The sequence below is a fragment of the Myotis yumanensis genome, unplaced genomic scaffold (assembly GCF_028538775.1).
Source record: "Myotis yumanensis isolate MYYU_CA2020_CCGP unplaced genomic scaffold, mMyoYum1.0.hap1 SCAF_3, whole genome shotgun sequence".
Taxonomy (NCBI): Eukaryota; Metazoa; Chordata; class Mammalia; order Chiroptera; family Vespertilionidae; genus Myotis; species Myotis yumanensis.
Genome location: NW_027223754.1, coordinates 145,316,590 through 145,326,216, shown reverse-complemented (window position 1 = coordinate 145,326,216; position 9,627 = coordinate 145,316,590). Strand labels below are relative to the sequence as shown.

General features: G+C 50.1%; 1 pseudogene; it reads left to right on the top strand.

The window, feature by feature from the left end:
- Positions 1-1,840: 1,840 nt before the first annotated feature.
- On the top strand, positions 1,841-2,578 carry LOC139005372 (pancreatic progenitor cell differentiation and proliferation factor pseudogene; annotated as a pseudogene).
- Positions 2,579-9,627: the final 7,049 nt, after the last annotated feature.

Here is a 9,627-nt window from a genome sequence, read left to right as displayed (position 1 = left end):
CCAAGATGGCGGCCAGCAGCCACGGAGCTGGAGCAAGCAGGAGGCTTGGTTGCCCCAATGATGGAGGAAGCCAAGCTCCCGGCTGGCTCTGAGCTCCACTCAAAGCAACAAAGTTTCAATTATAGAAGGTAAATAAACCCCAGATACCTGCTTTCAGCTGGTTGTGGCCACGGAGCTGGAGCAAGCAGGAGGCTTCCCTCCCGCCCACCCTGGCCAGCTCTGAGCTCCTCTCAAGGCCACAAAGTTTCAATTATAGAAGGTAAATAAATCCCAGAATTAAAAGAAAAAGAAAAAAAGGAGAGGCTGGGAGCTTCTGTCGCCAGAAGGCTTTGCCAGCCTGAAAACGGCCCTTAGCCCCTCACCCAAACTGGCCAGGCATCCCAGTGGGGACCCCCCACCCTAAAGGAGGTGTGGCCAGCCTGAAAACAACCATCAGCCCTCACCCAGGCTGGCCAAACCTCCATGGGGTGAAGGTCCCCACTGTGGGGGGGGGGGGGGCTTGACCAGCCTGCAAACAGCCATCAGCCCCTCACCCAGGCTGGCCAGGCACCCGAGTGGGGACCCCCACCCTGAAGAGGGTGTGACCAGACTGCAAACACCCATCAGCCCCTCACCCAGGCTGGCCAGGCATCCCAGCAGGACCCCCACCCTGATCCGGGACACCCTTCAGGGCAAACCAGCCGGCCCCCACCTGTGCACCAGGCCTCTATCCTATATAATAAAAGGGTAATATGCAAACCGACCCTAACAGCAGAACGACTGGGAATGACTGGTCACTATGACACACACTGACCACCAGGGGGCAGATGCTCAATGCAGGAGCTGCCCCCTGGTGGTCAGTGCACTCCCACAGGGGGAGCTCTGCTCAGCCACAAGCCAGGCTGATGGCTGCCAGTACAACGGTGGTGGTGGGAACCTCTCCCGCCTCCTTAGAGTGCTAAGGATGTCCGACTGCAGCTTAGGTCTGCTCTCTGCTGGCAAGTGGACATTCCCCGAGGGCTGCCAGGCTGCCAGAGGGATGTCTGACTTCCAGCTTGGGCCCGATCCCCCAGGGGATCATCTGAGGGGCCCCAGACTGCAAGAGGGCATAGGCCGGGCTGAGGGACGCCCCCCCCCCCGAGTGCACAAATTTTTGTGCACCGGGCCTCTAGTGTGTGTGTGTGTGTGTGTGTGTATCTGAAATCAATAACAAATATATTAAAAAATAAAATTAAAATAACAATAAAAAATCAATTACAGATTTAAATGTGAAAGATTAAACAACGTTTTTGAGAAAACAACAACTTTGTGAATTTAGAGTAGGGACAATGATTTCTTAAATGGAACACAAAATGTTAATCAGAAAGAAAAAAGTTGGACTATATTAAAGTTAATAATTTGTTTATCAAAAGACACTATTAAGAATAAAAAACAACCCACAGAGTAGGTAGAAGATTTGCAGCATGTGTATTCAACAAAGTATTCCTATTTAGAATATAAAACAAACACCTGCAAATCAATTTTTTTTTAATATATTTTATTGACTTTTTTACAGAGAGGAAGGGAGAGAGATAGAGAGTCAGAAACATCGATCAGCTGCCTCCTGCACATCTCCCACCGTGGATGTGCTCGCAATCAAGGTACATGCCCTTGACCGGAATCAAACCCGAGACCTCTCAGTCCGCAGGCCGAGGCTCTATCCACTGAGCCAAACTGGTTTCGGCTGCAAATCAATTTTTAAAAAGACCTTGAACCTAATAGAAAAATGGGTAAGAGGCTCCGCGCGTCTCGGTCGTGGTGTGGCCTCCACGGTCTCTGCAAATGGGCTCCCCGGCCTAGCGCCCCCGTTCCCGCCCCCGCCCCCGTGATCGTGCGCCGAGGTCCGCGAGGGGTTGCCGCCAAGGTTTCCACCAGTGCACAAGCAAGAGCATGGCCGCCATCCCCTCCAGCGGCTCCCTCGTGGCCACCCACAACTACTACCGACGCCGCCTGGGTTCCACTTCCAGTAACAGCTCCTGTGGAAGTGCCGAGTACCCTGGGGAAGCCATCCCCCACCCCCCGGGTCTCCCCAAAGCCAACCCGGGTCACTGGTGGGCAAGCTTCTTTTTTGGGAAGTCCACTCTCCCATTCATGGCCACAGTGTTGGAGTCCCCAGAGCACTCGGAATCTCCCCAGGCCTCCAGCAGCATGATCACCTGTGACCTGGCTCGGGAAGCCACAAGGAAGCAGCCTGGCAGCCAGCCTGGCAGCCAGCCTGGCAGCCAGCCTGGCAAAGCAACGCTGGGCCCCCATCCTGAGAGGCCCCACCAGCCACCAGACTTCCAGAGACGCTAGGCTCTTTGAGCCCCTCCCCCCTCCTCCATCCCCTTCCCTCGCACCCCACCTGGCGGAGACTAGCCGGCTGCAGCAAGCAGAAGCAGTTGGGTTCTTTTATATCAAAACAGCAACACACCAAAAAGGAAGTTGAGAGAGCCTCACTCTTTACTACCCAAGCCACATGCAAACCTGCCTAACACCCCATAGCCATGTGCCTTGCACCAAGTGGAAAATAAATGAGAAGCAGCCAGCAAAAAAAAAAAAAAAAATGGGTAAGAGATCTGAATGGACACTTTATAAAAGAGAATATGCAAATAGCCAGTAAACATCCAAAAATGTGCTTCTTTAGTCATCAGAGAAATGCAAATTAAAACTACACCGCAAAATACCAAATGTTGAAGGAAATGTAGTACAGCTAGGACTCTTATATTGCTGGAGGGAACATAAATTGGTACAACCACTTTATAAAAGTGTTTTGAAGTATCTACTAAGGTTGAATATACATACTTTGACCAATTAATTCAATGCCTGGGGATATACTTGAAAGAAATGTTCATACCAGTTCTCTTCATAATGGCCCCAAACTGGAAACTACCCAGCAATATGCTGGGTAAATACATTGTAGAATTTTCACACAATGGATATGCTATACTAGAGGCCTGGTGCACAAAAATTTGTGCACTCAGGGGAGTCCCTCAGCCTGGCCTGTGCTCTCTCACAGTCTGGGACCCCTTGGGAGATGACCACCTGCTGGTTTAGGCCCGCTCCCTGGGGAATTGGGCCTAAGCTGGCAGTCAGACATCCCTCTGGCAGCCCGGCAGCCCTTGGGGGATGTCCACTTGCCAGCAGAGAGCAGACCTAAGCTGCAGTCGGACATCCTTAATGCTGCTGAGGAGGCGGGAGAGGCTCCCACCACCACTGCTGTACTGGCAGCCATCAGCCTGGCTTGTGGCTGAGCAGAGCTCCCCCTGTGGGAGTGCACTGACCACCAGGGGGCAGCTCCTGCATTGAGCATCTGCCCCCTGGTGGTCAGTGTGTGTCATAGTGACCAGTCATTCCCAGTCGTTCTGCTGTTAGGGTCGGTTTGCATATTACCCTTTTATTATATAGGATAGAGGCCTGGTCCACGGGCAGGGGCCGGCTGGTTTGCCCTGAAGGGTGTCCCGGATCAGGGTGGGGGTCCTGCTGGGATGCCTGGCCAGCCTGGGTGAGGGGCTGATGACTGTTTGCAGGCTGGTGAATCCAGTGGTGAAAATGTTTTGGACCGAACATTTATATGCATTTTTTATTTTAATAAAAAATTAAAAGTGAAATGATTAGTATAATAAATGGAATGTCCTATTTGATTATTACTGCTTTAAAAAGAAGAAAAGCATCTAAATTCTCTTGTAAGTTGTGGGAAGCTTTTTTTCTCTATTCTTTCAGGTGGTTTAATAATTAAATCGACATGAGGCAGATTAACAAGAGAAAATACATAACCAAATTTATTACCTACATATGGGAACCCCACATGCATTAGTCAGACACACACACACACATACACATACACATACATGAGATTCAGACACAGAAAAGGTATATATGTCATTCTAACTAAGGATGAGAAAGGGAGACTTGGGGCTTCAAAAGGGAGGTAGATTATTTGAAGGACAATAAGGTCAGATGTTCAATAATTAGAAGTTTGCCCTGCCCTATAGCTAGGTCATAAAAAGTTATTTCTGGTAATAACTCCTATGGACAAAGCCCATAATTTAAATTCTTTAAGGGAGAGAGGTAAAAGTTTCTTATGAGCCTGTAGGATCTCAGTTTGCCTTTAACTCAAAATCCACAAGAGGTGCATCTTGGGGTGACTCATTCTGTACCCTTACAAAGTTTATCTGTGTGCAGAGGAAACCATGATTGTTGGGGGGTGAGAATCTTCCCAGGTATGAACAAAAAAAGGGCCATCTACTAAACCTGACAAGCTCAAGGGAGGCCTTCATGGTGGACTTACAAACTCAGAGACCTAAAGTACATATAGGATGGTCTGAATAGTTGGTTGAGCATTGTTCAAGAGATCACTGGTTTGATTCCTGGTAGGGGCACAGGCCCGATCCCCAGTAGAGGGTGTGTAGAAGACAGCCAATGTTTTTTCTTCTCCATTCCTCTCTAAAATCAATAAAAACATATTTTTAAAAAATCAAAACAAAATGTCCTAACTAAAAACAGTTCATGGTGGGTAGTCATGTCCTAGGGCTGTATTTTTCCCTAACAAAGGTCAATCTTCACCTTAACTGAGCCTGTCCTCTTTTTTTGCATCTAAGACAGCCAGCCGGGGGGCTAGATCCGGCCCGTTTGAAATGAATAAAACTAAAAAAAAAAAGACCGTACCCTTTTATGTAATGATGTTTACTTTGAATTTATATTAGTTCACACAAACACTCCATCCATGCTTTTGTTCCGGCCCTCCGGTCCAGTTTAAGAACCCATTGTGGCCCTTGAGGCAAAAAGTTTGCCCACCCCTGATTCTAAGACCTTTGGAATAGCAGTCATTTCCTTTCCCCTCCCCCTCTCTCCATCCCTCAAAACACAACCTGTACTAGAGCAGAAACCACAATTCCCCTCATTGTTATTATTAGTAGTAGTAGTAGTGGTGGCCCGGTGTACAAAATTCATGCACAGGAGGGAGTGTCCCTCAGCCCGGCCTGCACCCTCTCCAATCTGGGACCCCTCGGGGGATGTCTGACTGCTGGTTTAGGGCCGGCAGTCAGACATCCCTCTTGCAATCTGGGACTGCTGGCTCCTAACCGCTCACCTGCCTGATTGCCCCTAACCACTCTGCCTGCCAGCCTGCTCACCCCCAACTGCCCCCCTGTCAGCCTGCTTGCCCCCAACTGCCCCCCCCCCCGCCAGCCTGCTCGCCCCCAACTGCCCCCCACTGCCAGCCTGCTCGCCCCCAACTGCCTCCCTCCCTGCTGGCCTTATCACCCCCAACTGCCCTCCCCTCCTGGCCTGATTACCCCTAACTGCCTCTGCTTTGGCCCTGCCACCATGGCTTTGTCTGGAAGAATGTTCAGAAAGTCTCCTGGAAGGTCTCCCAGTCTAATTAGCATATTACCCTTTTATTAGTATAGACTAGAGGCCCGGTGCACAAAAATTTGTGCACTCGGGGAGAGGGGGAGTCCCTCAGCCCAGCCTGTGCCCTCTCGCAGTCTGGGACCCCTCGGGAGATAACGACCTGCTGGCTTAGGCCTGCTCCCGGGTGGCAGAGGGCAGGCCCAATCCCTAGGTGCAGCCCCTGGTCAGGCTCAGAGCAGGGCCGATTGGGGAGTTGGGGCACCGCCCCATCATGCACAGAGCAGGGCGGATCGGGAGGTTGCGATGCCACCCTCAGTCATGCTCAGGGTAGGGCTGATTGGGGGGTTGGGGCACCACCCCCTGTCACACTCAAGGCAGGGTTGATGGGGAGGTTGCGGCGCCACCCCCTGTCATGGAGAGAGCAGGGCCGATCAGGGGGTTGGGGCGCTGCCTCCTGTCATGCACAGAGCAGGGCCGATCAGGGGGTTGGGGCGCTGCCCCCTGTCATGCACAGAGCAGGGCCCATCAGGGGTGTTGGGGCTCCGTACCCTGTCACGCACAGAGCAGGGCCGATCAGGGGGTTGAGGAGCTCCTCCCTGTCACTCACAGAGTAGGGCCGATAGGGGAGTTGGGGCACCACCCCCTGTCACACACAGAGCAGGGCGGATCAGGGGGTTGGGGCGCTGCACCCTGTCACACTCAGGGCAGGGCCAATGGGGAGGTTATGGCTCTACCCTGTCACACACAGAGCAAGGCCTGTGGAGGGGGGTTGGGGCACCACCCTCTATCACCCACAGAACAGGGCCTATCAGGGGGTTGGGGCGCTGCCACTGTCACACTCGGGGCAGGGCCGATGGAGAGGTTATGGCTCTACCCTGTCACACACAGAGCAGGGCCCGTGGTGGGGGGGGAGGGTTTGGTGCACTGCACCCTGTCAAACACAGAGCCGCAGGGCAATCAGGGGATTGGGGAGCTCCCCCCTATTAGGCACAGAGCAGGGCAGATAGGGAGGTTGTGGCCCCGCCCCCTGTCACACACAGAGCTGCAGGGCGATCAGGGGGTTTGGGCGCTGCCCCCTGTCACGCTGATCCCAGTGCCGGGAGCCTCGCTGCTCCGCTGATCCCGGTGCCGGGAGGCATATTACCCTTTTACTATATAGGATAGAGGCCTGGTGCACGGGTGGGGGCCGGCTGGTTTGCCCTGAAGGGTGTCCTGGATCAGGGTGGGGGTCCTCACTGGGGTGCCTGGCCAGTCTGGGTGAGTGGCTGAGTGCTGTTTTCTGGAAGCAAGTGACTGAAGCTTCCAACCGCTCCTTGTTTTCTTTTTTTTTTTTTTATTCTGGGCCAGCTTTAGCTCTGAGGCCTCGCCGCTGAAAACATCGATACAATGTTGCTAAAGCCCGGCTGAATGAAAGCTGGTTTCTGGGGTTTTGTTTAGCTTCTTATTTGCAACATAGTACATAGTTGCTTAGAGTTGCAGCTGAGAGGCCGGCAAGTGAGGCGGGGAACGTTGGAGTCCTCCTTCACTGAAGCAAGCAAGCCTCATGTTCACTTCCAGCTGCCTGGCTGCCGGCCGCCATCTTGGCTGACAGTTAATTTGCATATACTCACTGATTAGCCGATGAAAAGGGTAGCGGTTGTACGCTAATTACCATGTTTCTCTTTTATTAGTGTAAATGTTAATTGTTGACAGTTAACTATCCTATACCCACAAAAGTAAAAAAAGTATTTGTCTATTCATTTTACTTTTTACCCAATTCCAGAAATTTCAGTTTTGCTTTATCCCACCTCCCTAATCTATCACCAGTGAATTTCATGTAACCCCTTTAAGCTTCCTCCTTTGATGGTAATGTATAAAATAAGGCACATAACTGCCATTCTCTGGAGCAAAATCTCAATCTGGCAGGTCATGGCAGGTAGTAATGTCCTGGGCTGTTATTTTCCCTGACAGGTTTATCTTTACCTTAACTGAGCCTTTCTATTGTCTTTTTGCATACCTATGGAATGTTAGGTGATACCATTGTAATTAACTAGTTATAAATAACAAGAAAGGAGCAAAGGGAAGGCCAGACATTATAGGCATGTTCCCTGCAAATCACTGGGGAAGGGAACCACATAGGGAAGATAAATGCGTGCCCAGTAAAGTTGAGGTGACATAGGGAAGATATATGCATGTCAGTCACACCTGGGACAGAGGTGGGTGGCCAGAATGGCTGTGGCCACTGTAAAATTTGGAATACATAACCCACTAAACAAAGGAGTTCACTCTCTTGCACATTCAGGACTCTTGGGACTCTTCTTGTTCAGGGTGTGCTCTCTTGGTTCTCTTGCATTCACCCGCATGGCCCACAGCCATGCGGACCACACACACAATGGACTAATGCACTGTAACTAGCCTGATACTGAACTGGAGCTGACTCCAACATGGTGATTCGGGTTGTTTTATTGAGCAGGGTGATTTCTTTCCCAGGTCCTTGTCCAGATGGATTTGAAAAATGAAGCCATGGACAAAAGGTGGTCAGTGGAAAGTACAGAAACTTTATTGCAAGCACATACTACCTCTCAAACCTTAATTCTATTTCAGCCTAAAACTCTGTCCATCTTAGCGCAGAGGGGCAGAGGCCACCTAAGAAAGGTGTCCTCTAAGTTCCTAAGCCTAAGATTCTGTCCCTCCTGGGTGGACAGGGGGCCCCCTAAGAAGGGTGACCGCTGCTTTCTTTGTCTTGAGGCATTAAATAGGCTGGAGACCCTCCTTCTCTACCGTGGGCCCTTAGCCCTGTAATCAGCTCCCAGGACCCCCACATCTGCACTTTTCCTCGTTTGGTCATCTTATCTGTTTAGGTTGGAGTCACTTTTGATTTATCTTGTGGTTTTCTCCCAGTTGTGCTGGCAAAGACGTCTTATCTTATAGCTCTCCCAGCTGCTCAGGGCAGGGCTACTTTTGGTCTAACTTATGGTCCCTTTAATTGCTCAGGCCAGAGATACCCCTGTCTGTCCTTGGTTTATGGCTGTTCTAATTGCTGAGGCCAGAAATGTTTCCATCTGCCTGTGGCGTTTCCCTATCCTCTGTACAGGTAAGACAAGCACCCTGGCGTCTTCAAGTCTCCATCTACGTATTCCTCCCCCACGGACCCTCCTCATTCCCTAAACCTGCCTAATTAAGCTAGCTAACCCTTTCAGTGGAAAGGAAGCTCTGGACACTGGCTCTAATTTTAGCTCTACTGAAACCCCAGCTACACTTCTATGACTGAGCTAAGGCAAATGGGACTTTGGAAACCCAGGGGTGTAATTCCACGGAAATAAAGCCTTTTACCATATGGCATCCTTCCATGGGAGTCTCAGAAAATTCCTTTTCTCAGGATATCGTAAGAGCCCCACCCCCAGCAGCAACCAGGGGAGACCAGGCAAGCTCCCTTCTGGTAACAAGGGTAACTTCCTTTTTTCCTGACCCCTCAAAGCACAATACTAGAGCAGAGACCACAAATCCCCTCATTGTTAGTGTTATCATGTTAATTGTTGACTGTACCCACAAAAGTAAAAGAAGTATTTCCATTCATTTTACTTTTTATTCAATCCCAAAGATTTCCCCTGCCTCCCTAATCTGTAACCAGGGAATTTCATGTAACCTCCTTCCCTTTTCCCCTTTGATTCTGATGTGTAAAACAAGTGGTAGCCCTGGCCAGTTTGGCTCAGTGGATAGAGAGTCGGCCTGCGGACTAAAGCAGTGGTTCTCAACCTTCCTAATGCTGCGACCCTTTAATACAGTTCCTCATGTTGTGGTGACCCCCAACCATAAAATTATTTTCACTACTACTTCATAACTGTAATTTTGCTACTGTTATGAATTGTAATGTAAATATCTGATATGCAGGATGTATTTAGGCGACCCCTGTGAAAGGGTCGTTCGACCCCCAAAGGGGTCGCAACCCACAGGTTGAGAACCGCTGGACTAAAGGGTCCCTGGATTGATTCTGGTCAGGGGCACATGCCCAGGTTGCAGGCTCGATCCCCAGTAGGGGGCGTGCAGGAGGCAGCAAATCAATGATTCTCTCTCACCATTGACATTTCTATCTCTTTCTCTCCCTTCTTCTCTGAAATCAATAAAAAATAAATAATAAAATAAAATAAGTGGTAAAACTGCCATTTTCTGGAGTGTTTTCTTAATCTGTTGAGAGTTTGCTTTCCGGCAATTGTTGTAAGTTTGGCTCAAATAAAGTCATAAAATATTTTACAGGTTTGGACTTTTCTTACTTTGATGGTTTTTTAACCGAGGTTT